Below are 26,819 nucleotides of genomic sequence, written 5' to 3' on the forward strand. Positions count from 1 at the left end.
AATGCCAATATTTTACAACTATCGATTTGGCAAAGGGATTTCATCAAATAGAAATGGACTCAGAATCAATACCTAAAACTGCATTCTCAACCAAAAGAGGTCATTACGAATACCTTCGAATGCCATTTGGCCTTAGAAATGCACCTGCTACTTTTCAAAGGTGTATGAATAATATCCTTCGACCGTTGCTCAATAAACACTGTTTAGTGTATTTAGATGACATCATAATTTTTTCCACATCCCTTACCGAACATTTAAATTCATTACAGCTAGTTTTTTCCAAACTTGCAGAAGCAAATTTAAAGTTACAGTTAGAAAAATGTGAATTCTTAAAAAAGGAAGCTAGTTTTCTTGGTCACATCGTAACCCCCAATGGTATAAAACCAAACCCCCTTAAAGTTAAAGCCATAGTTTCATATCCAATTCCAACAAAAGTAAAAGAGATCAGAGCTTTCCTTGGATTAACCGGTTATTATCGTAAATTTATCCCAAACTACGCAGACATAGCAAAACCAATGACCAAATGTTTAAAAAAAAGGAGCAAAAATAGATACACAAAATATCGATTACATAGAAGCATTCAATAAACTTAAAACATTATTAATTAGAGAACCAATTCTCCAATTACCCGATTTCGAAAAAAAAATTCACTTTAACCACAGATGCCAGTAATCTAGCCCTTGGAGCCGTACTTTCTCAAAATGGTCATCCTATATCCTTTATTAGCAGAACACTTAATGAACATGAATTAAATTACAGTGCTATCGAAAAGGAATTACTTGCCATTGTTTGGCCACTAAAACTTTTCGACATTATTTACTAGGACGACATTTTCTCATTGCTAGTGACCATCAACCTCTTAGATGGCTGCATACTTTAAAAGAACCAAATGCCAAGTTACAAAGATGGAAAGCCAAGTTAAACGAATACCAATTTAAAATCGACTATATTAAAGGGAAAGAAAATTCAGTTGCCGATGCATTATCAAGAATTAAAATTGAAGAAAATCACCATAGTGAAGTTACTCAACATAGTGCAGAAGAAGATAATAGTAACCTAATTCATTTAACAGAAAAACCAATAAACTATTTCAAAAAACAAATAATTTTCATTAAATCCGATAGCAATAAAGTAGAGCATTCAACAATATTCGGTAACTCCATTACAACAATTCAATATAACGTAATGACACTCGACAAAGCCAAACAAATTTTACTTGATCATTTTATTCATAGAAACATTACCATTCATATTGAAAGCGATGTAGATTTTGAAATCATTCAAAGAGCACACAGAGAAATTATTAATACCACTTACACTAAAGTAATTCGCAGTCCCACTTATTAAAGAATGTTTGTTCATACGCCGAATTCAAAGAAATTATACTTCAATCACATGAAAAACTTTTACATCCAGGTATACAGAAAATGACTAAATTATTCAAAGAAAATCACTTTTTTCCAAATAGCCAACTATTAATTCAGAATATAATAAATGAATGCAACATATGCAATTTGGCTAAAACAGAACACAGAAATACCAAAATGCCTCTTAAAATCACACCCAACCCTGAACATTGTCAATACAAATTTGTGGTAGATATTTATTCATCTGAGGGAAAACATTACATCAGTTGCATTGACATTTATTCAAAATTCGCTACACTTGAACATATTAAATAAAAGGATTGGATAGAATGCAGGAACGCACTAATGCGCATTTTTAATCAGTTAGGTAAACCCAAATTACTAAAGGCAGACAGAGACGGAGCTTTCACCAGCTTGACTCTAAAGCGATGGCTTGAAGCAGAAGGAATTGAATTACAACTTAACACGGCAAAAACCGGTGTAGCAGACGTCGAAAGACTACATAAGACAATAAATGAAAAAAACCCGAATAATCAACTCATCCGATGATTAAGAAGTAAAATTAAGCAAGATAGAGACAATTCTTTACACATACAATCATAAAATAAAACATGACACCACTGGACAAACACCTGCTCAAATATTCTTATACGCTGGACATCCAATATTAAACACTCAAAATATTAAAGAAAGGAAAATAGATAAAATAAATGAAGATCGACAGGAATTTAACATTGACACTAGATACAGAAAAGGTCCACTTCAAAAGGGAAAATTAGAAAATCCATTTAAAGCTAATAAAAATGTAGAAAAAATAGACGAAGACCATTACAAAATTATTAATCGAAATAGGGAAACCCAATACTACAAAACACAATTAAAGAAACAAAAGAAAACTAATGCCGTTAAACTTCCACAGGAATCTTCTGTACGATGATGTTATTTCTATTATTCACCACGGGCCACACTCAACAAATTCAAATACATCCAGCACCGCACAGATCCAAAAACTCCATGTTTCACAATGAAATCCATCAGTGACTTGAGCTTTTGTCTGAAAACACGGGCTGTGATGTCATGCCTATCCTTATATGATTGTTCAGGATATAGCAGCTGTACTATCTCATCCCAAGCTGGATTGCATGTGAAGGTGATAAATAAATCTGGACGGCCGTAGCAACGGACATATGCCATGGCATCTTGAGCATATTCATGCATGTGGCGTGGACTACCTATGTATGAGGATGGCAAAATCGTGAGCTTTCCAACGTTGGTTGTATTATTCATCACAGCATCCCGAAAATGGATATATTCCTCGGACCAAAGTTTCGTCTGATTCAATCGAAGGAGCCTGACAGTATATGCAGACCTGATGCATCCGGCCAATAACGACATTGCGATTCGAGCTGTAATCAACAGTTGGATTATATCTGAATGCAAAACGATTGTATTGCAGGTTTTGATCTGCTGCAAGCTGTAAACGCGCTTCAGCTACCCTTGCCCTGTCGCGTTCATTATTTTGAGAGTGAATCAAATCGATTGCTGCAGAACGCGACTGCCTAACTCTCAATCGTTTTCTCTTAAGCCTATCTGCTCGTCTTTCTGCTGATTCCGCGTTGTGCATCTGCATTGCTTTCAGCCGCTCAGTCTCTCGGATGGAGGCCCGTTCTTCGTCAGTCATATTCGTGATGTTACGTCTTTTTGCTTCTGTATTGCGAGTTCGACGGCCCAAACTCGACTTCTTGGGTGGCATGACTTCGTTTCTTACTGAACCTGAACAAAAAAATAACATTTTCATCTCCAATTTATTCTTTCAATATGTTTTGAATGTTTGACAGGAAATGGTTTGATTTAGCTGGCTCCCTCTATATAATTACGCGAAGGCAAGCGGAAAGAGCAAATTAAATGAGCGTAAAATATTAGAGCGGGCAGTGGGAAAGAGCGAGCGGTAAGTGAAACCAAATCGGGTTACACAGCCAAAAGTGCCAGGGTAGCCATCAGAGCCAGAAGACACAGCACAGTGCCAGCACTACAACTATCAGCACCAACGGAGGATCCATCTTTCCTCATGAACAGTACCTTAGTGCTCAGCACTTCCTCCAAGGCAATAGTTTTAGGCCTCTGACCTCTGGGGTGTGAAATAGCCAGACGACGGGCAGTGATGTCGGAGCTATGGTCACCGTAAATTGCTGCAAACCAAAGAAAAAGAGAAAACCGAAACCGGCGTTAGAACTGGATCCATCACATCTGTGGAATCGTTGGAATATCTACGCCACACTCTTCTACCGTCCGCTAAGCATCCTGCTGTTGAGAACCTTCTTCTTAATTTGGCATGATAGTTCACTCACCACAATGCAATTTGCCATTCATCCGATTACGGAACTGCTTATCGGTACCCTGTACTGTACTTCGTTCTGATTCTGTTCATTACGGTTCTGGTATCGCAGAGCATCGGATTGTCAGTGGGAGCGGCTCTGAGCCTTAAGCTTAACTGCATCCTGGGACCCTTCTTCATCTGCCCTTTCCTGTAGTTCAGTGGGTTCTTTTTAATGGAAAAGGATGCACCAATCTATTTGCGTTCGATGTTTGACATATCGTTCTTAGAGTACAGTCTGAAGATGTATTATTTTCTGATGGTACCCAAGAATATACTTCAGAACCTGGACATGGCCGACGCGAACAACAACTTGGTACTCATCATTTGTACCAAAGAGCTTAAGAAAATCGTGATATATATATATATATATTTTTTTTTAATAGACGTTGATGCACTAAGGTCAGTACATTCAAGTGGCCCGTATGACACCAGGCACGTGCCTGTTTGGGTTAGGTGTTCTGTTAGGACAGAATACGAGGAAATTGACTACCGGCGTGCTGCCAGATTGTTAGCTTGCATGTTTACTAAGTGTGTTAGTATTAAAGATTTTAATTTGGGAAGAGTATCTACGTTAGAGATTGGTATGTACAAATCATTATAATTTGCACATCACACTCTAAAAGGATCATGCAGTTCAAAGGAGGTTCTACAGTGGCGCAACACTAATGGGATATAGGATCTAGTAGTCCTACATGGTACATGGAAATTAAGCTGACTCAACAAGTCAGCACTTTCCACATCACCATGGATAAGGTTAAAAATAAAGGTTATCCCTAGCATTGTTCTACGATTGGCTAAGGACGGCAAGTTTATTAATAGGAGTCTACTAGAGTAGGAAGGTAATCTTTGGTTTGCATCCCAATTTAAACCGCGTAGAGCGAAAAGTAAAAAGTTCTTTTGAACCGACTCAATGCGTTTACTATGGACGCCGTACTGAGGGCTCCAAACGCAGCATCCATATTCTAAGATAGGACGAACTAAGGAAGTATGTAAGGATTTAGTAACATAGGGGTCATTGAATTCCTTCGACCACCGTTTAATAAATCCAAGCACACCCCTGGCTCTATTCACCATAGACGAAATATGATATAACTGAAACAAAGGATAATAGAACACACCCACATATAAAACATACACACACTCCTAGAGTTTACCAAGATCAAGAACTGTAAATAAATCACTGTATTAGCACAGAGCTCTGCAGTCAGATAGTTCCATCGTCTGTGTGCTGCTTTAAATGTAAGCCCCGACTGATGACTCAAATTATGGAAAATCTCCCCGCAGATATGGTAGGTAGATTACAGTGGTGAAGCCCGATACTAGGGCCTCCAATTAGAGCTTAGCTTCTTTTTGATCCACTCCCTCTGTTTGTTGTTGGTGATCACTATCAGTACCACCCAGAGTCAGTAAGGAATCCTAGGATTGCCGAAACTTTCAGCTTTCCTATACTTCCCAGTGACTCCATCTGGTAGGCACCAAAGGGGCGAAGTCTGATGAGGTTTAGCGCTGGGCAGAAGCAGAGCAGATGTTCCGTTGTCTCTTGCTCTGTAGGTTGCTTACAGCTTCTACAGATTGCATTGTATGGCAGTCCCAACTTCATTGCATGCGAACCGATCGCCCAATGTCTCGTGGTGAGTGCCGTGAACCTGCTACCCATGTTACTTGTACCTCATTTTTGTCAGCAAGTCTGTTAGGGGCCTTCTTACATTCTGCTACTAGTCGTGAGTTCGTTTTCACGGCAGCTAGGGATTTTATAGCCACTTGGCTATCCGAGTAGATTCGCACTCTGTTGCTCCTGCGGTCCTGCCTTAAGGAAAGTTCGACTGCTTCCCTTATGGCTAGTAACTCAGCCTGAAAGACCGTCGCTGAGATGGAGAGATTGAAAGCCTTTTCAGTTCCCAATTTTCAGCGTAGATCCCAGCCCCTACGCCGCAGCTCATTTTTGGGCCATCGGTGTAGAGGGACACCTCATTCTCTACTACTACTTTGCCCCTACTCCAGTCTTCCCTTCATAGGTATGAGGTCGAGAATGCATTCCCGAATTTCATCTCCGCGATCATGTACTCGGTCTTAACGTTTGTATTTATGTCGCTGCTTCCAATGATCTTGCCGTGCCCGGCGCCGTAACCCACTGAATTCGCTCAGTGGTGATGATGTCTTTTGTAGGCGTGTCCATTTGAGCGTTCGTTCCCTCCCCGGGTTCCGAGATCACTCTTAGGCTTCCTGGGAAGTGGATGTCAACTAGTAGCTCTAGTGACTCCTCAATTGTCGTCGTAGCAGACCCGTCTGCTCTGTTGATCAGGGTTGGGCTTATGTGCCCCTTGGCGAGAATTTTGCTTACTCTCACCGTGTCCTTTATGCCTTCTAGTGACTCGCAGTAGTTTTGCCAGGACTCTTTCTTGGCCTTGTATACTGCCTTTTAGTAAGTTTTTTGTGCTTCTTTGTATGTTTCCAAGTCCTGGGTTACATAGCTGTTGTTGAAGGACTTTCTCGCGCTCTTTCTGAGCTCGCTTAGTTCCTTTGTCCACCACAGTGGATATTTCTTCTTCGAGAATGATAGCTTACATGTCTCTTTGAAGGCGTTGTTCAGTATATTCGTTAGGTCCTCCACCTCCTTGTCGAGTGCCTTTGCAGTGGATATTGTCTTAATCCTCCCGCCATTTACTTTAGATTGAACAATTTCGCTGAACTTCTTCCAATCGGTCTAACGGGGGTTCCTTCTTGGCACCTGTTTATTAACTGGTGTCGTTAGTTCAAAGAAAATATACCTATGGTCTGAGAAGGAGTGTTCTGTCATTACTCTACTACAAATGATACTATCAAAGAGTGACTCACCTCTTTCGTTTGTCTCTGAACTTCCCCAGAGCGTGTGCCTCGCATTTCTGTGAACGAATTCGCTTCGCCTTCGAGGGCTGGAACGCCGACGGGTTTGCCGCTTTGTATGCCTCGAATTCCGCGATCTCCGCAAGGAATTTGGCCTTGTCCTCGGCATCCCGAGGGTCAGTCTTGCCCTCAGCCTCGTTCTTGGCTATCTTGCCCTGTGCACCCTATCGGCTGACGGCCCCCCGCAGATATATGGCTCTGATTTTTGTAGCCCTGTTTATACCACATTAAAAATTCGAGGAAGGCCTCCATACAAGTCCTATGTTGTCTTATATGTTTGTTTTGCGTCCAAGCCAATTCACTTAGAAATTGTTTCACCATTTCCACGCTCTTCGCGAACGGTTCAAAAAACGGCTCTCATCAAAAAACCGGATGCGAATTTAGGTTGCAAATTCGGGGCAACAGGCACCAGCAGGATAACGTCGAGGAAGGACAGCTCTTCATCGTGGCAGAGGATAACCGACCGCCTCAACAGTGCCTCGTAGGACAGATCGTCGTCCCGCACGAAAGGACGGCATGGTCAGGAGGGCGATACATAAGCTGGCACCGGACAGTGGCGCCTCTGGAATAAACACCGTTGCAAAAATAAAAAAAGTCATAGTCTCAAAATCGTTTTAAATCACACCTAAGCCATACTATACCTATCTGTCAAAAAATGATTCAAAAATTCCGAATCTGGAACAAAAATATTATTAGGATTTTTATGCAGAATATATGAGCATCCAAAGTTGAAATTTGTTTCGATCTTTGCAATATACAAGAAACAATTTTAAATTTGTAGACTGTCAGATATTATTACAAAAAAACATATATACATACCCTTCAGTACCAAAATTCCTTTCCTGTCCGATTCCTGGTGTCATGTTCAAAAAACAAAAACAAATCTCATGGGTTTCGGTAAGGGAACTCCAAAACAAAGTATGCAATGAAAATTCTACCTGTGTTCGGATACTGCCAAACAATTAATTGTTGTTTTTGACGGGATTCGGAGCAGTGGTTCGGAAATTAGATTGAGATTATGAAAAATATTATTGAACGAAATAAAAAGAATCGATAGTCTCGTTAGTGAAATCAATTTTTTCACAGCTCTAATGACAGCTGAAGTATTCATACGTTTTTTGCAATGTAATTCATTAAATATTGTTAAAGGGTAAGTGACTTATTTGTATTCAGTTAATAAATTCTTTTCCAGAATTGCTTTTGAACCTGGACACTTTTTTAACCTAGACGGTGTGAACGGAAGGAGATTATATATCCAGTATTTGTTTTCTTCTTAATTGGTGTGTATATTTGTGAAAAATATTGTCCATTTGATTCTAATATCCATATGTATATACATATGAATTTTAATTATAGATTGACGAGGCAACAGCCAGAAGGAAAGACACGTAACATACTTTTAGGGGAAATGCAAGAAGTTATGCTAAGAAAAATTGTGGTAATCATTGAATAAATTATAAAGTTTTTTAAATGAATAAATAAATAAAAAAAAATGTATTAAAAATTGCATCAGATATTTACTATGGGGCGGGGGGTTCCTTGGATCTTCTACACGTTTTCCTCTGGGATTCCTATCTGATTCTACTCTAAATTCCACTAAGATTCTTTGAGGATAGTTCCATCGTCTGTGTGCTGCTTTAAATGTAAGCCCCGACTGATGACTCAAATTATGGAAAATCTCCCCGCAGATATGGTAGGTAGATTACAGTGGTGAAGCCCGATACTAGGGCCTCCAATTAGAGCTTAGCTTCTTTTTGATCCACTCCCTCTGTTTGTTGTTGGTGATCACTATCAGTACCACCCAGAGTCAGTAAGGAATCCTAGGATTGCCGAAACTTTCAGCTTTCCTATACTTCCCAGTGACTCCATCTGGTAGGCACCAAAGGGGCGAAGTCTGATGAGGTTTAGCGCTGGGCAGAAGCAGAGCAAATGTTCCGTTGTCTCTTGCTCTGTAGGTTGCTTACAGCTTCTACAGATTGCATTGTATGGCAGTCCCAACTTCATTGCATGCGAACCGATCGCCCAATGTCTCGTGGTGAGTGCCGTGAACCTGCTACCCATGTTACTTGTACCTCATTTTTGTCAGCAAGTCTGTTAGGGGCCTTCTTACATTCTGCCACTAGTCGTGAGTTCGTTTTCACGGCAGCTAGGGATTTCATAGCCACTTGGCTATCCGAGTAGATTCGCACTCTGTTGCTCCTGCGGTCCTGCCTTAAGGAAAGTTCGACTGCTTCCCTTATGGCTAGTAACTCAGCCTGAAAGACCGTCGCTGAGATGGAGAGATTGAAAGCCTTTTCAGTTCCCAATTTTCAGCGTAGATCCCAGCCCCTACGCCGCAGCTCATTTTTGGGCCATCGGTGTAGAGGGACACCTCATTCTCTACTACTACTTTGCCCCTACTCCAGTCTTCCCTTCATAGGTATGAGGTCGAGAATGCATTCCCGAATTTCATCTCCGCGATCATGTACTCGGTCTTAACGTTTGTATTTATGTCGCTGCTTCCAATGATCTTGCCGTGCCCGGCGCCGTAACCCACTGAATTCGCTCAGTGGTGATGATGTCTTTTGTAGGCGTGTCCATTTGAGCGTTCGTTCCCTCCCCGGGTTCCGAGATCACTCTTAGGCTTCCTGGGAAGTGGATGTCAACTAGTAGCTCTAGTGACTCCTCAATTGTCGTCGTAGCAGACCCGTCTGCTCTGTTGATCAGGGTTGGGCTTATGTGCCCCTTGGCGAGAATTTTGCTTACTCTCACCGTGTCCTTTATGCCTTCTAGTGACTCGCAGTAGTTTTGCCAGGACTCTTTCTTGGCCTTGTATACTGCCTTTTAGTAAGTTTTTTGTGCTTCTTTGTATGTTTCCAAGTCCTGGGTTACATAGCTGTTGTTGAAGGACTTTCTCGCGCTCTTTCTGAGCTCGCTTAGTTCCTTTGTCCACCACAGTGGATATTTCTTCTTCGAGAATGATAGCTTACATGTCTCTTTGAAGGCGTTGTTCAGTATATTCGTTAGGTCCTCCACCTCCTTGTCGAGTGCCTTTGCAGTGGATATTGTCTTAATCCTCCCGCCATTTACTTTAGATTGAACAATTTCGCTGAACTTCTTCCAATCGGTCTAACGGGGGTTCCTTCTTGGCACCTGTTTATTAACTGGTGTCGTTAGTTCAAAGAAAATATACCTATGGTCTGAGAAGGAGTGTTCTGTCATTACTCTACTACAAATGATACTATCAAAGAGTGACTCACCTCTTTCGTTTGTCTCTGAACTTCCCCAGAGCGTGTGCCTCGCATTTCTGTGAACGAATTCGCTTCGCCTTCGAGGGCTGGAACGCCGACGGGTTTGCCGCTTTGTATGCCTCGAATTCCGCGATCTCCGCAAGGAATTTGGCCTTGTCCTCGGCATCCCGAGGGTCAGTCTTGCCCTCAGCCTCGTTCTTGGCTATCTTGCCCTGTGCACCCTATCGGCTGACGGCCCCCCGCAGATATATGGCTCTGATTTTTGTAGCCCTGTTTATACCACATTAAAAATTCGAGGAAGGCCTCCATACAAGTCCTATGTTGTCTTATATGTTTGTTTTGCGTCCAAGCCAATTCACTTAGAAATTGTTTCACCATTTCCACGCTCTTCGCGAACGGTTCAAAAAACGGCTCTCATCAAAAAACCGGATGCGAATTTAGGTTGCAAATTCGGGGCAACAGGCACCAGCAGGATAACGTCGAGGAAGGACAGCTCTTCATCGTGGCAGAGGATAACCGACCGCCTCAACAGTGCCTCGTAGGACAGATCGTCGTCCCGCACGAAAGGACGGCATGGTCAGGAGGGCGATACATAAGCTGGCACCGGACAGTGGCGCCTCTGGAATAAACACCGTTGCAAAAATAAAAAAAGTCATAGTCTCAAAATCGTTTTAAATCACACCTAAGCCATACTATACCTATCTGTCAAAAAATGATTCAAAAATTCCGAATCTGGAACAAAAATATTATTAGGATTTTTATGCAGAATATATGAGCATCCAAAGTTGAAATTTGTTTCGATCTTTGCAATATACAAGAAACAATTTTAAATTTGTAGACTGTCAGATATTATTACAAAAAAACATATATACATACCCTTCAGTACCAAAATTCCTTTCCTGTCCGATTCCTGGTGTCATGTTCAAAAAACAAAAACAAATCTCATGGGTTTCGGTAAGGGAACTCCAAAACAAAGTATGCAATGAAAATTCTACCTGTGTTCGGATACTGCCAAACAATTAATTGTTGTTTTTGACGGGATTCGGAGCAGTGGTTCGGAAATTAGATTGAGATTATGAAAAATATTATTGAACGAAATAAAAAGAATCGATAGTCTCGTTAGTGAAATCAATTTTTTCACAGCTCTAATGACAGCTGAAGTATTCATACGTTTTTTGCAATGTAATTCATTAAATATTGTTAAAGGGTAAGTGACTTATTTGTATTCAGTTAATAAATTCTTTTCCAGAATTGCTTTTGAACCTGGACACTTTTTTAACCTAGACGGTGTGAACGGAAGGAGATTATATATCCAGTATTTGTTTTCTTCTTAATTGGTGTGTATATTTGTGAAAAATATTGTCCATTTGATTCTAATATCCATATGTATATACATATGAATTTTAATTATAGATTGACGAGGCAACAGCCAGAAGGAAAGACACGTAACATACTTTTAGGGGAAATGCAAGAAGTTATGCTAAGAAAAATTGTGGTAATCATTGAATAAATTATAAAGTTTTTTAAATGAATAAATAAATAAAAAAAAATGTATTAAAAATTGCATCAGATATTTACTATGGGGCGGGGGGTTCCTTGGATCTTCTACACGTTTTCCTCTGGGATTCCTATCTGATTCTACTCTAAATTCCACTAAGATTCTTTGAGGATAGTTCCATCGTCTGTGTGCTGCTTTAAATGTAAGCCCCGACTGATGACTCAAATTATGGAAAATCTCCCCGCAGATATGGTAGGTAGATTACAGTGGTGAAGCCCGATACTAGGGCCTCCAATTAGAGCTTAGCTTCTTTTTGATCCACTCCCTCTGTTTGTTGTTGGTGATCACTATCAGTACCACCCAGAGTCAGTAAGGAATCCTAGGATTGCCGAAACTTTCAGCTTTCCTATACTTCCCAGTGACTCCATCTGGTAGGCACCAAAGGGGCGAAGTCTGATGAGGTTTAGCGCTGGGCAGAAGCAGAGCAGATGTTCCGTTGTCTCTTGCTCTGTAGGTTGCTTACAGCTTCTACAGATTGCATTGTATGGCAGTCCCAACTTCATTGCATGCGAACCGATCGCCCAATGTCTCGTGGTGAGTGCCGTGAACCTGCTACCCATGTTACTTGTACCTCATTTTTGTCAGCAAGTCTGTTAGGGGCCTTCTTACATTCTGCCACTAGTCGTGAGTTCGTTTTCACGGCAGCTAGGGATTTTATAGCCACTTGGCTATCCGAGTAGATTCGCACTCTGTTGCTCCTGCGGTCCTGCCTTAAGGAAAGTTCGACTGCTTCCCTTATGGCTAGTAACTCAGCCTGAAAGACCGTCGCTGAGATGGAGAGATTGAAAGCCTTTTCAGTTCCCAATTTTCAGCGTAGATCCCAGCCCCTACGCCGCAGCTCATTTTTGGGCCATCGGTGTAGAGGGACACCTCGTTCTCTACTACTACTTTGCCCCTACTCCAGTCTTACCTTCATAGGTATGAGGTCGAGAATGCATTCCCGAATTTCATCTCCGCGATCATGTACTCGGTCTTAACGTTTGTATTTATGTCGCTGCTTCCAATGATCTTGCCGTGCCCGGCGCCGTAACCCACTGAATTCGCTCAGTGGTGATGATGTCTTTTGTAGGCGTGTCCATTTGAGCGTTCGTTCCCTCCCCGGGTTCCGAGATCACTCTTAGGCTTCCTGGGAAGTGGATGTCAACTAGTAGCTCTAGTGACTCCTCAATTGTCGTCGTAGCAGACCCGTCTGCTCTGTTGATCAGGGTTGGGCTTATGTGCCCCTTGGCGAGAATTTTGCTTACTCTCACCGTGTCCTTTATGCCTTCTAGTGACTCGCAGTAGTTTTGCCAGGACTCTTTCTTGGCCTTGTATACTGCCTTTTAGTAAGTTTTTTGTGCTTCTTTGTATGTTTCCAAGTCCTGGGTTACATAGCTGTTGTTGAAGGACTTTCTCGCGCTCTTTCTGAGCTCGCTTAGTTCCTTTGTCCACCACAGTGGATATTGCTTCTTCGAGAATGATAGCTTACATGTCTCTTTGAAGGCGTTGTTCAGTATATTCGTTAGGTCCTCCACCTCCTTGTCGAGTGCCTTTGCAGTGGATATTGTCTTAATCCTCCCGCCATTTACTTTAGATTGAACAATTTCGCTGAACTTCTTCCAATCGGTCTAACGGGGGTTCCTTCTTGGCACCTGTTTATTAACTGGTGTCGTTAGTTCAAAGAAAATATACCTATGGTCTGAGAAGGAGTGTTCTGTCATTACTCTACTACAAATGATACTATCAAAGAGTGACTCACCTCTTTCGTTTGTCTCTGAACTTCCCCAGAGCGTGTGCCTCGCATTTCTGTGAACGAATTCGCTTCGCCTTCGAGGGCTGGAACGCCGACGGGTTTGCCGCTTTGTATGCCTCGAATTCCGCGATCTCCGCAAGGAATTTGGCCTTGTCCTCGGCATCCCGAGGGTCAGTCTTGCCCTCAGCCTCGTTCTTGGCTATCTTGCCCTGTGCACCCTATCGGCTGACGGCCCCCCGCAGATATATGGCTCTGATTTTTGTAGCCCTGTTTATACCACATTAAAAATTCGAGGAAGGCCTCCATACAAGTCCTATGTTGTCTTATATGTTTGTTTTGCGTCCAAGCCAATTCACTTAGAAATTGTTTCACCATTTCCACGCTCTTCGCGAACGGTTCAAAAAACGGCTCTCATCAAAAAACCGGATGCGAATTTAGGTTGCAAATTCGGGGCAACAGGCACCAGCAGGATAACGTCGAGGAAGGACAGCTCTTCATCGTGGCAGAGGATAACCGACCGCCTCAACAGTGCCTCGTAGGACAGATCGTCGTCCCGCACGAAAGGACGGCATGGTCAGGAGGGCGATACATAAGCTGGCACCGGACAGTGGCGCCTCTGGAATAAACACCGTTGCAAAAATAAAAAAAGTCATAGTCTCAAAATCGTTTTAAATCACACCTAAGCCATACTATACCTATCTGTCAAAAAATGATTCAAAAATTCCGAATCTGGAACAAAAATATTATTAGGATTTTTATGCAGAATATATGAGCATCCAAAGTTGAAATTTGTTTCGATCTTTGAAATATACAAGAAACAATTTAAAATTTGTAGACTGTCAGATATTATTACAAAAAAAAACATATATACATACCCTTCAGTACCAAAATTCCTTTCCTGTCCGATTCCTGGTGTCATGTTCAAAAAACAAAAACAAATCTCATGGGTTTCGGTAAGGGAACTCCAAAACAAAGTATGCAATGAAAATTCTACCTGTGTTCGGATACTGCCAAACAATTAATTGTTGTTTTTGACGGGATTCGGAGCAGTGGTTCGGAAATTAGATTGAGATTATGAAAAATATTATTGAACGAAATAAAAAGAATCGATAGTCTCGTTAGTGAAATCAATTTTTTCACAGCTCTAATGACAGCTGAAGTATTCATACGTTTTTTGCAATGTAATTCATTAAATATTGTTAAAGGGTAAGTGACTTATTTGTATTCAGTTAATAAATTCTTTTCCAGAATTGCTTTTGAACCTGGACACTTTTTTAACCTAGACGGTGTGAACGGAAGGAGATTATATATCCAGTATTTGTTTTCTTCTTAATTGGTGTGTATATTTGTGAAAAATATTGTCCATTTGATTCTAATATCCATATGTATATACATATGAATTTTAATTATAGATTGACGAGGCAACAGCCAGAAGGAAAGACACGTAACATACTTTTAGGGGAAATGCAAGAAGTTATGCTAAGAAAAATTGTGGTAATCATTGAATAAATTATAAAGTTTTTTAAATGAATAAATAAATAAAAAAAAATGTATTAAAAATTGCATCAGATATTTACTATGGGGCGGGGGGTTCCTTGGATCTTCTACACGTTTTCCTCTGGGATTCCTATCTGATTCTACTCTAAATTCCACTAAGATTCTTTGGGGATTCCGCCTGGTACTCCTTTGAGAGTCTTACCTGATTCTACTCTGAATCCCCCTACGATTACTACCTGATTCCGTTCCAAATTCCTGGATGATTCTGTTCAGAATCCCTTCCGAAATTCCCTTCTGATTCAGGGTGGAATTCGTGCCGAAATTCACGATAAATTCCTGGCAAGATTCCTTTATGATTCCCTGAAAATTCATCGGGTAGTCCGAATTCAGGTTTGCTAACGCCTACTGTATGCAAATTCCTGGATGGCTTGTATGAAAGCTCCCTAATGATTCAGGATGGAGTCCAGTTCATTCCAAACTGATTCAGACCTGAATCCTAAAGGATTGGTACTGAAGGGTATATTACCTGTCGTTATGTTTTTATACCCTTGCAGGGTATTATAATTTCAGTCAGAAGTTTGCAACGCAGTGAAGGAGGCACCTCCGACTATATAAAGTATATATATTCTTGATCAGGATCAACAGCCGAGTCGATCTAGCCATGTCCGTCTGTCCGTTTCTACGCAAACTAGTCTCTCAGTTTTGAAGCTATCTGAATGAAACTTTGTAGTTAGCCTTCTATATACTCTCAATCGTATATATGTCGGAACGGGCCGGATCGGACGACTATATCATATAGCTGCCATAGGAATGATCGGAAAATTTTTACATAAAAAAATTTAACTTTTTCAGTTTTCAATAGAATTGGATCAAATTTGAGATATAGCCATTTTACTATACTCTTCAATTTTGTACAAAATTTTATAAAATTCGGAATACTATATCATATAGTTCCCATAGGAACGATCGAAAAATTAATACAATTAAATTTATAACTTTTTTAGTTTTCAGCTGATTTTCATCAAATTTAAGGTATAGCCATTTTATATAAATCTTAAATTTTGTGGCAAATTTTATGAAAATCGGACGACTATATCATATAGGTGCCATACAAACGATCGTTTGATGTGGAGGAAAAATGCAAATCAGTGAATGTAAAACTGCAAATATAATATGTATAGGTGAATGAAATGAAAGCAGGTATTACTTCATTGTTTTTTAACACAAATAAATATAATTTATATGGTTGGGATTCCAAGTCATAGAAGTTCTATCTGCAAGGGTATATAAACTTCGGCGTGCCGAAGTTAGCTTCCTTTCTTGTTTTACTTTAAATTATAGATACATTCATAAACTGTAAGCCAAACTAAAAAAAACGGCAGGTTGGTTTGGGTTTGTACAGGTAAATTGCTACCTGCCAGGCGGCAATTATATGCACTTTTTTCTGCCTAAAGTAGTTTATTATTTCTGAAGCTGCCAAAAGTCGCCTACTACAAAACGCCTATACTCGCGAAAATAAATAAAATCAAGTGATTATAGTCCAGAAATTATTAATCCTTCATAAATTCAGTAAATATATATTTTTAGTAAAAAGTAGTCAAAATGATGAACAAAATATCAACGATCGTTTGATGTAGAGGAAAAATGCAAATCTGTGACTGTAAAACTGCAAATATAATATGTATAGGTGAATGAAATGAAAGCAGGTATTACTTCATTGTTTTTTAACACAAATATATATAATATATATTGTACGGATTCCTATTCATAGAAGTTCTATCTGCAAGGGTATATAAACTTCGGCGTGCCGAAGTTAGCTTCCTTTCTTGTTTTTGTTTAGTTTATATGAAAGTAAAATGTTTAAGTCTAGTGCAAGTTAGGGTGGGGCAAAGTGGGGCAGTCCATATTGAACCGATGACTGATGAATGCTCAGCGTCGCAATTGTATTTCCGTTGAAGGCAGACGTACATGAAGTAACACAGGAGCGCCATTTCTCAATTAAATCATAACTTTTAAACCAAAAAATATGATAAAATAATAATAATTTAAACAGGATTTCACAGGTGACTGTTGTAAAACAGTTTTTCCCTTTTTAATAGAGTATCAAAGTGAAAAAATCCACTTTCTCAATGAAAGTTTAATTTTTTTTATTGATTGTTCATAAAAAAACAAATTGAAAACTAAAAAAAATCAAAGTTTTCATTTTTATTTCAATTTTTATTTTATTTTGTTTTTGTATTTTTATAATTTCAGTATTTATAATTTATAATTTCAGTATTTGCAACGCAGTGAAGGAATCATCTCCGACCATATAAAGTATATATATTCTTGATCAGCATCAATAGCCGAGTCGATATAACCATGTCCGACTGTCCGTCTGTCAGTTTCTACGCAAACTAGTCTTTGAATGTAAGACTGTAAATATAATATCTAAAGGTGAATGAAATGAAAGCAGGCATTACTTCATTGTTTTTTAACATAAATATATACATACAATTATTATTGTCTAAGTTCCTAGTAATCGAAGTTCTACCTGCAAGAGTGTATAGCTTCTTTTGTTGTTTTATATCTATATATATAAAAATGCTCTGTTCGTGTCTACTTCCTTTATAGACTTGAAAAGGTCTTAACCGCTGAAGCCCAAATTTTTACACAACATGCGTTGAGGTTCCAGCTCGGTTATTGTCTACTTTTGATGTTGATAGCTTATCTGCGTTTGCGAATATATCAGTTTTTTTTTCGCGTTTTCCCGTGCCCCTACTGCTGCGCCCTCTACAGGCAGCCAGCTGAATCGAAGCATTTCCTGTCAAACATCCCCAACATATTGAAAGAAGAAATTGGAGATTATAATTTTATTTTTTTTTTGTTCAGTTTCAGTAAGAAACGAAGTTATGCCACCCAAGAAGTTGAGTTTGGGTCGTCGTACTTGCAATACAGAAGCAAAAAGACGTAACATTACGAATATGACTGACGAAGAACGGGCCTCCATCCGAGAGACTGAGCGGCTGAGAGCAATGCAGAAGAACAACGCGGAATCAGCAGAAAGACGAGCAGATAGGCTTAAGAGAAAACGATTGAGAGTTAGGCAGACGCGTTCTGCAGCAATCGATTTGATTCACTCTTAAAATAATGAACGCGTTTAAAGCTTGCAGAAGATCAAAACCTGCAATACAATCGTCTTGCATTCCGATATAATACAACTGTTGATTATAGCTCGAATTGCAATATCGTTATTGGCCGGATGCATCAGGTGTGCACATACTGTGAGGCTCTCAAATTGCCTCAACTTGAAGCACCACAAGAGCCTCTGCACTCTCTATTCGCTGGATCTACTGCTGAATCGAAGCATTTCCTGTCGAACATTAGGAAATACAACTCTTGCTTAGAATTGACGTCATTTGGTGCGGAAATTATAAATGCGCAATTCATGACAACTTTTAAAAGAAGAAAAAGAAAAAGCGGCCTGTAGGAATAACTCTTCCCAGGCCTGATGTTACCACTGCGCCTTCTACGTCTTCCAATCCCGACCCAAAAAACTAACCTACTCCTTAGGTATTTCCTATCAGAATGCAAGAGGCTTACGTAGTAAGCTCCTTAACTTGTATTCTGATAGCCTTTCGTTTGCATCTCAGGTTATTGTGCTCACAGAAACCTGGTTAAAGCCGGAGATTTTGAGCTCCGAAGTTTTTCCAGCTGTGTTCACGGTATATCGGCTAGATCGCCCTATCAGACGCGGGGGTGGAGTTCTTATAGCGGTGGACTTCTCACTCACGTCAGAATTATTAACCTTCGAGGAATGCAACGATGTTGAATTTCTCTGTGTGAAGCTATCTATGAAAGGTAGCTCCATTTTTATTACCTGTTCCTACATACCTCCACTGTCGGAACTTCCTATTTATTGGAATCACCTTTCCGCTATTCAGATGGTTTCCAGTAGACTTTTGGATAGAGACCAGTTGGTAGTTCTTGGAGATTTTAATATCCCTAGTGCTATTTGATGCTCAAATAATTCCACCAATACTCTCAATACACCTACACAACATGACTATCGCTGGCTTGTTTGACATTTCGCTGTCTCAAGTCAACCATGTGCGAAATTCCTTACAGCGCTTGCTTGATCTTTGCTTCGTCTCTGATCCTGCGAGAGTCAGTTTAGCAAGGGTGGCGCCTCTGACGCAGCCCGAGGATCCTTATCATCCAACTTTCGATGTGACTCTTGATATTGGGTGTGACGTACAGAATATTTCTGACCGTCCAGCCAATAAAGTCCTATGTTTTCGCAAAACGGACTTTGAACGGCTGAATAATTTTATAAACGAGTTCAATTGGTCCGATCTATACATGTGCACTGACATGGCAGTTGCCGTGGATATTTTTTACAGTGCTATGAATTCATTTTTTACTGAATGTGTTCCGTTATATTATCCGCCAAGCTCGAATAAACCGCCGTGGTTTACTAAAGAGTTGAGCCGACTTAAAAATAAAAAATCTAGACTGTATGCTAAATTTAAAATCACCGGTCCTCAATCTGCCCTTTCATTTTATTTATCAGCTCGGTCAAACTTTACCGTGCTGAACGCGCAGTGTTATAAAAACTATTTAAATCGTTGTAGGGCCCAGTTCTCACAGGACCCAAAACAGTTTTATAATTTCGTTAACACTAAACGTAAACCTAAAACAAATCCTTCCTCGCTTTCATTTGAAAATACTACCGCAAATAATGATCAGGCAATAGCCGATCTATTTTCGCAGTTTTTTCAAACAACCTATTCTAGCTCTTCGTATATATACCAGACTTATTCCTACGACATACCCAAATCGAACTTAATTTTCTGTCCTAGCCTAAACGAAAGCTCTCTCCTTTTAGATCTTCATCGTGTCAAGCCAGTTTATTCGCCAGGTCCCGACGGAATTCCTGGCTGTGTGCTCAGGTATTGTGCCGACGCCCTGTGCTATCCCCTTCTGAAATTGTTTACCTTGTCCTTAGAAACCTCCCACTTTCCCATTATTTGGAAGGAATCGTTTATTATTCCTCTCCACAAAAAAAGGTAGCAAATTGGATGCCAGCAATTATAGAGGAATCTCTAAGTTGTCGGCCATCCCTAAATTATTTGAAAATATTATCACCCCTCACTTACAGCACCTTTGTAGATCGGTTATTTCTCCATGTCAACATGGTTTTATTAAGCGAAGATCAACAACAACAAATCTTTTGGAGCTCTCTTCCTATATTATAAAGGGCTTCCATAATAATTGTCAGACAGATGTAATCTATACTGATTTCAGTAAAGCATTTGACTCTGTTAACCATTCTCTCCTCGTTAGAAAACTCGATTCAATGGGTTTTCCAAGTGATCTTCTTAATTGGATCTCAAGTTATTTGAATGGCAGGACGCAAAAGGTCCTCTTTAAGAATAATTTATCCAATGTTCTAAGGGTTACATCTGGTGTCCCGCAAGGAAGCCATTTGGGACCCTTATTGTTTACATTGTTCATAAATGACCTGCCCAAAGTCTTGACTAACTCCAGAGTACTTATGTACGCGGATGACGTCAAGCTTTGCGTGCAATACAATGACGTTGCCTGCCAGTCGGATTTACAAACAGATCTTAATAATTTTCAAACTTGGTGCCGTGTAAACTTATTAAACTTAAATGGCTCGAAATGCAAGCTAATGACATTCTCTCGTGTCGCTCCTAAGCTTGCTACTTACACGCTGAACTGCTGCTCTTTGGAAAGAATTAATACAGTTGACGATTTGGGCGTCCGCTTGGACCCAAAACTTGACTTTATTGATCATATTTCGTCTATGGTGAATAGAGCCAGGGGTGTGCTTGGATTTATTAAACGGTAGTCGAAGGAATTCAATGACCCCTATGTTACTAAATCCTTATATACTTCCTTAGTTCGTCCTATCCTAGAATATGGATGCTGCGTTTGGAGCCCTCAGTACGGCGTCCATAGTAAACGCATTGAGTCGGTTCAAAAGAACTTTTTACTTTTCGCTCTACGCGGTTTAAATTGGGATGCAAACCAAAGATTACCTTCCTACTCTAGTAGACTCCTATTAATAAACTTGCCGTCCTTAGCCAATCGTAGAACAATGCTAGGGATAACCTTTATTTTTAACCTTATACATGGTGATGTGGAAAGTGCTGACTTGTTGAGTCAGCTTAATTTCCATGTGCCATGTAGAGCCACTAGATCCTATATCCCATTAGTGTTGGGCCACTGTAGGACCTCCTTTGAACTGCATGAACCTTTTATAGTGTTATGTGCAAATTATAATGATTTGTACACACTAATCTCTAACGTAGATTCCCTTCCCAAATTAAAATCTTTAATACTAACACACTTAGTAAGCATGCATGCTAACAATCTGGCAGCACGCCGGTAGTCAATTTTCCTCGTATTCTGTCCTATATTTCCCATCGCGCCTACTAACACCTAACCCAAACAGGCACGTGCCTGGTGTCATACGGGCCACTTATATGTACTGACCTTAGTGCATCAACGTCCAAGTAAAAAAAAAAAAAAAAAAAAAAATCAAAGGACAAATCTATCACAAAGCAGGTTCACTGCTTCCGTTCCCAGACAGCGAACACAAATTTCTTTAAATGTACTTCATTGGTGATGATGGAGATGAAGTAGATGTACGTTATGGAATCAATACCTCGCTGAAGAAGCACATTATTTCGCAGGTACGGAAGCTTTTTCACGAACGGAACAATTTGGTGCGTTTGTTCAAAACAGCAATCGATATGATGCCTTCGGATACCCATAAAATTGTCATTCATGCAGACAAAACGCCTGCTGGAGAACATATCAGGAGATATAATGCTCCAACTATAGACGAAGTGGCAATTGTCATAGTCGGGGATCAGTTCCAACCTTGAGATATTACTCTCCATCGACGAAACGATCGATTGGTAAACGCTGAAACTCACGTTGTTACGATGCTTTGCAGTATCCACTCATATTCCGGGATGGTGCCGATGGATACCAGTCAATGGTGTAGAAACGAATAAAAAGTGCAGCGCGATGAACTTTTCTCATACCGATTAATGGTTCGGAGGACCGATGACAATCATATATTGAAATGTCGTCAGTTGTTTCTTCAGTACATTGTCGATATGAATGCAAAAATTGAAACAGAACGTTTGCTGTTCCTCCGATTGAATCAGACGAAACTTCAGTCCGAGGAATATATCCATTTGCGGGATGCTGTGATGAATGACCGTAACACAACCAACGTTGAAAAGCTCACGATTTTGCCATCCTCATACATAGGTAGTCAACGCCACATTCAAGAATATGCTCAAGATGCCATGGCATATGTTCGTTGCTACGGCCGTCCAGACTTATTTATCACCTTCACATGCAATGCAGCTTGGGACGAGATAGTGCAGCTGTTATTTCCTGGACAATCGACTAGGGATAGGCATGACATCACATCCCGTGTTTTCAGACAAAAGCTCAAGTCACCGAATATGGGTGTCCAGTTACAGAACGATGACTCAGCCGACGTATTCTCACGACAGCTACTGGACATTGGGAACGGAAAGCTGAAAGCTGCCCTACGGAATTTCTAAACTCACTTGATCTGCCTGGAATCCCACCACATATTGAAATTAAAAATAGGTGTGCCGATTATCATGCTCCGGAATATAAATCAGCCGAAACTCTGCAACGGTACGCGACTCGCAGTCAAGAAATTGATGAACAACGTAGTAGAAGCAACGATCATAACTGGTCCTTTTAAAGGTGAAGATGTCCTCATTACTAGGATTCCTCTGATCCCGACTGATACACCGTTTCAGTTCAAGAGATTGCAGTTTCCCATTCGTTTGGCGTTCGCAATGACCATTAATAAAGCTCAAGGTCAATCTCTGGAGTTGTGTGGTCTAGATTTGGATACAGATTGTTTTTCACACGGACAATTATATGTTGCGTGTTCCCGTGTCGGAAAACCAGATAGTCTTTATATTTACGCAGAGAATGGAGAAACGAAGAATATTGTATACCAACAAGTATTACAGAATTAAATGAATTTGAAAATTATTCTTTTTGTTCGACTTATTTCTTCTGCGTGCAACCACAATATGCCACAGAGAAACATGGCAGGGTACAACTAGTTTTTTTTAAATTTTGATTACTTGTTACTAATATAAATCCCTAACTGATTTTCTGATAGATTAAGCATTTCTGGACTATAATCACCAAATTTGATGTATTTTTTCCGATGTTACAAAAAAAACATCAACAGGTTCATAGTATTAACACTGCAAATCAGATGCACGCTACGATAAGCACTGAACTACTTGCATGCATTTTATCGGTTATTTTACCCTGGTTTTTTTCATTGTGCATCCATAAGTTTCCAGAGTCGCAACTCAACGCAGACTATTGAAACTTATTCTGATTCAGGAAATACATACGCTGAGTATAGGAGTAGCGGCTTTTGGCATCTTCAGAAGTTATAGACTTCTCTAGGAGGATAAAATTGAAAAAAATAGACGCCTGGCAGGTAGGCAGGTGTACAAGCACAAGCCGACCTGCCGTTTTTTTTAGTTTGGCTTACAGTTTATTAATGTATTGAAATACAAGGCTCGATCAATTGTGGCTATTATTCGAAAATATATACAGTGTAAGCCAGCATATCTTCATTTATTCATTTGGAAAGCTGGGAACCTATCTTATTCTTACCCCAACATTTCCTTAAACATTTGCGTTTTTTTACCCTTAGTTTAAATATTTTAAATAAATCAAAATGTTAAAAATGTTTTTTATTTCTACGGTTTCCATAGAAAATGTCTACTTAACTCTTTATTTCAGTCTTTCTACAATTTCCATATGCCTGATACTTTCGCGTTTCAATTTGTTTGAAATTATTAAAAATCAATAGGGAGAGCCAATATTACATGGTTAATACATCGCAGATACTAATATGTACTTCTGAAGATCCTTGCGAATTGTGACTTCGACAATAGAGAATTGCATCATTCTTTTTTCTCCACATTTATTATTATTACGATCTACATATTACATAACAGAAATGTTTCCGTTAATACAATTTTGAATAAATATATAAAATTTTATGAAAATCGGACAACTATATCATATAGCTCCGATAGGAACGATCGAGAAATTAAGACAATTAAAAATTATAACATTTTCAGTTTTCAACAGATTTTCATCAAATTTGAGATATAGCCATTTTATATCAGTCTTAAATTTTGTGTAAAATTTTATGAAAATCGGACGACTATATCATATAGGTGCCATACAAACGATCGTTAGATGTGGAGAAAAATGCACATCTGTGACTGTAAAACTGCAAATATAATATGTAAAGGTTAATGAAATGAAAGCAGGTATTACTTCATTGTTTTTTAACACAAATAAATATAATTTATATTGTTGGGATTCCAAGTCAAAGAAGTTCTATCTGCAAGGGTCGGCGTGCCGAAGTTAGCTTCCTTTCTTGTTTTTAACTTAACTAACCTAAAGTTTTATCTTCAAATACTTATTTTTTAATCAACCAGGTCATTATGACCTCCCCCATAACACCTCTCTCTATATTGCGGAGAAGTTTTCCAATCTTAGGACACAGACGCAAATTCCCTAGTTCCCTCCACATGCTCTTCCTTGTGTTGGGACTCATCATTACTTTTGAACTCTTCATTTAATTTGATAATTAATTGTTTATTGGCAACGCTCTTAGAAATTCATGAGAATATTTGAATAATCGCTTCTTAACTAATGATTTTAATTAATATCGATCTGCGTCAAGTAATTTGATTACTTTAAAAGGACCCTTATTAAACCAAACTGGGGTCAAGTTTTTAATTGTTATGCAAAATTCTCGGAAATTATTTCTAGCGAAACTGAATTGTTTTGTGATGATATGACGGAAGGATAAAGCTGACTTTATAGGTTTAATTCAATTTTTGAAGTCTAAATTAAGAGTAAGATGTAAGTAAACATTCTTGGTAAACGCGTCTGTTTGACCAAAAATATATTCCTTTAAGTCATTCTTTCCACTAAGTTTGAATCTTATTTCAATTTGTTTGAAATTATTAAAAATCAATAGGGAGAGCCAATATTACATGGTTAATACATCGCAGATACTAATATGTACTTCTGAAGATCCTTGCGAATTGTGACTTCGACAATAGAGAATTGCATCATTCTTTTTTCTCCACATTTATTATTATTACGATCTACATATTACATAGCAGAAATGTTTCGGTTAATACAATTTTGAATGAATATATATTCAATTAGAGCCATTAGAACTTTTCGTTGAACAGTTTCCCCCAAGAATATACATGGATTTATTGGCATCTCGTTCACTACCATAAATTTTTCCAGCCTTTTTTGCCATCGATCCCAGTAGGTCTTGAGACAATTTGTGTGCTGATCTTAGAGATGAAGCCCATTCCTTTAAACCTATTTCGTCCTGGAATAAAATAAAGCTTATTTTACTAAAAGTTAGAGAATATACATGTGTGTCTTACAGAATTAGTTAACATGATTCTACCATCTCGAGTACCATCGATAATTCGAATTTGGATACAATTCTCGTTTTTGTGTTGAATGAAATCGGTTGAAATATCTTCCACTTGGTCCATAAATATTAATTCTGGTTTATTATTTCCACTTTCAGAGTGAAGCTCTAATCTGAAATGAATTATTAAAATCAGAGTTAGTTATGCTCAAATATAAAAACATATTATATATAGAATTTATCTTTAATTTTTATGGTTCGACAATAATATAAATTAATTGTTCCAACTTAATCAATACATAGCCTCTGACTTTGTATTTTTATACCCTTGAAGGGTATTATAATTTCAGTCAAAAGTTTGCAACGCATTGAAGGAGGCACCTCCGACCATATAAAGAATATATATTCTTGATCAGGATCAACAGCCGAGTCGATCTAGCCATGTCCGTCTGTCCGTCTGTTCATCTGTCCGTCTGTCCGTCTGTCCGTTTCTACGCAAACTAGTCTCTCAGTTTTGAAGCTATCTGAATGAAACTTTGGAGTTAGCCTTCTATATACTCTCACTCGTATATAACTCGGAACGAGCCGGATCGGACGACTATATCATATAGCTGTGAAAATTTTATGAAAATCGGACAACTATATCATATAGCTCCGATAGGAACGATCGAGAAATTAAGACAATTAAAAATTATAACATTTTCAGTTTTCAACAGATTTTCATCAAATTTGAGGTATAGCCATTTTATATTAGTCTTAAATTTTGTGTAAAATTTTATGAAAATCGGACGACTATATCATATAGGTGCCATACAAACGATCGTTAGATGTGGAGAAAAATGCACATCTGTGACTGTAAAACTGCAAATATAATATGTAAAGGTTAATGAAATGAAAGCAGGTATTACTTCATTGTTTTTTAACACAAATAAATATAATTTATATTGTTGGGATTCCAAGTCATAGAAGTTCTATCTGCAAGGGTCGGCGTGCCGAAGTTAGCTTCCTTTCTTGTTTTTAACTTAACTAACCTAAAGTTTTATCTTCAAATACTTATTTTTTAATCAACCAGGTCATTATGACCTCCCCCATAACACCTCTCTCTATATTGCGGAGAAGTTTTCCAATCTTGGGACACAGACGCACATTCCCTAGTTCCCTCCACATGCTCTTCCTTGTGTTGGGACTCATCATTACTTTTGAACTCTTCATTTAATTTGATAATTAATTGTTTATTGGCAACGCTCTTAGAAAGTCATGAGAATATTTGAATTATCGTTTATTAACTAATGATTTTAATTAATATCGATCTGCGTCAAGTAATTTGACTACTTTAAAAGGACCCTTATTAAACCAAACTGGGGTCAAGTTTTTAATTGTTATGCAAAATTCTCGGAAATTATTTCTAGCGAAACTGAATTGTTTTGTGATGATATGACGGAAGGATAAAGCTGACTTTATATGTTTAATTCAATTTTTGAAGTCTAAATTAAGAGTAAGATGTAAGTAAACATACTTGGTAAACGCGTCTGTTTGACCAAAAATATATTCCTTTAAGTCATTCTTTCCACTAAGTTTGAATCTTATTTACGCGTGAATAGTATGTCAGGTTATATCAATCTTAGGAATGGGATGAAGTTCTATTTGTACTTTTCCTAAAGGCGA

At 39.0% G+C, this 26,819-nt stretch overlaps 4 long non-coding RNA genes across 6 annotated transcripts; 3 read left to right on the plus strand and 1 right to left on the minus strand.

Moving 5' to 3' along the window:
• The first annotated feature begins 4,223 nt into the window (after positions 1-4,223).
• On the plus strand, positions 4,224-8,131 carry LOC147644750 (uncharacterized). 2 transcript variants are annotated; one of them, XR_015273544.1, is made up of 3 exons: positions 4,224-7,777; positions 7,855-7,907; positions 7,984-8,131. It is a non-coding gene; the product is annotated as an uncharacterized LOC147644750 (long non-coding RNA). The 2 variants fall into 2 exon arrangements; XR_015273543.1 differs by having other exon boundaries at positions 4,224-7,907.
• Positions 8,132-8,810: 679 nt separating this feature from the next.
• On the plus strand, positions 8,811-11,418 carry LOC147644751 (uncharacterized). 2 transcript variants are annotated; one of them, XR_015273547.1, is made up of 3 exons: positions 8,811-11,064; positions 11,142-11,194; positions 11,271-11,418. It is a non-coding gene; the product is annotated as an uncharacterized LOC147644751 (long non-coding RNA). The 2 variants fall into 2 exon arrangements; XR_015273546.1 differs by having other exon boundaries at positions 8,811-11,194.
• A 2,645-nt stretch (positions 11,419-14,063) lies between these two features.
• LOC110185130 (uncharacterized) lies at positions 14,064-14,635 on the plus strand. Its single transcript, XR_015273537.1, has 3 exons — positions 14,064-14,353; positions 14,431-14,483; positions 14,560-14,635. It is a non-coding gene; the product is annotated as an uncharacterized LOC110185130 (long non-coding RNA).
• A 10,199-nt stretch (positions 14,636-24,834) lies between these two features.
• LOC147644752 (uncharacterized) lies at positions 24,835-25,336 on the minus strand. Its single transcript, XR_015273545.1, has 2 exons — positions 25,165-25,336; positions 24,835-25,106 (listed from the first exon to the last, which is right to left on the minus strand). It is a non-coding gene; the product is annotated as an uncharacterized LOC147644752 (long non-coding RNA).
• Positions 25,337-26,819: the final 1,483 nt, after the last annotated feature.

This window comes from Drosophila serrata, unplaced genomic scaffold (genome assembly GCF_035046125.1).
Source record: "Drosophila serrata isolate PLE 108 unplaced genomic scaffold, ASM3504612v1 contig_107, whole genome shotgun sequence".
Classification (NCBI taxonomy): domain Eukaryota; kingdom Metazoa; phylum Arthropoda; class Insecta; order Diptera; family Drosophilidae; genus Drosophila; species Drosophila serrata.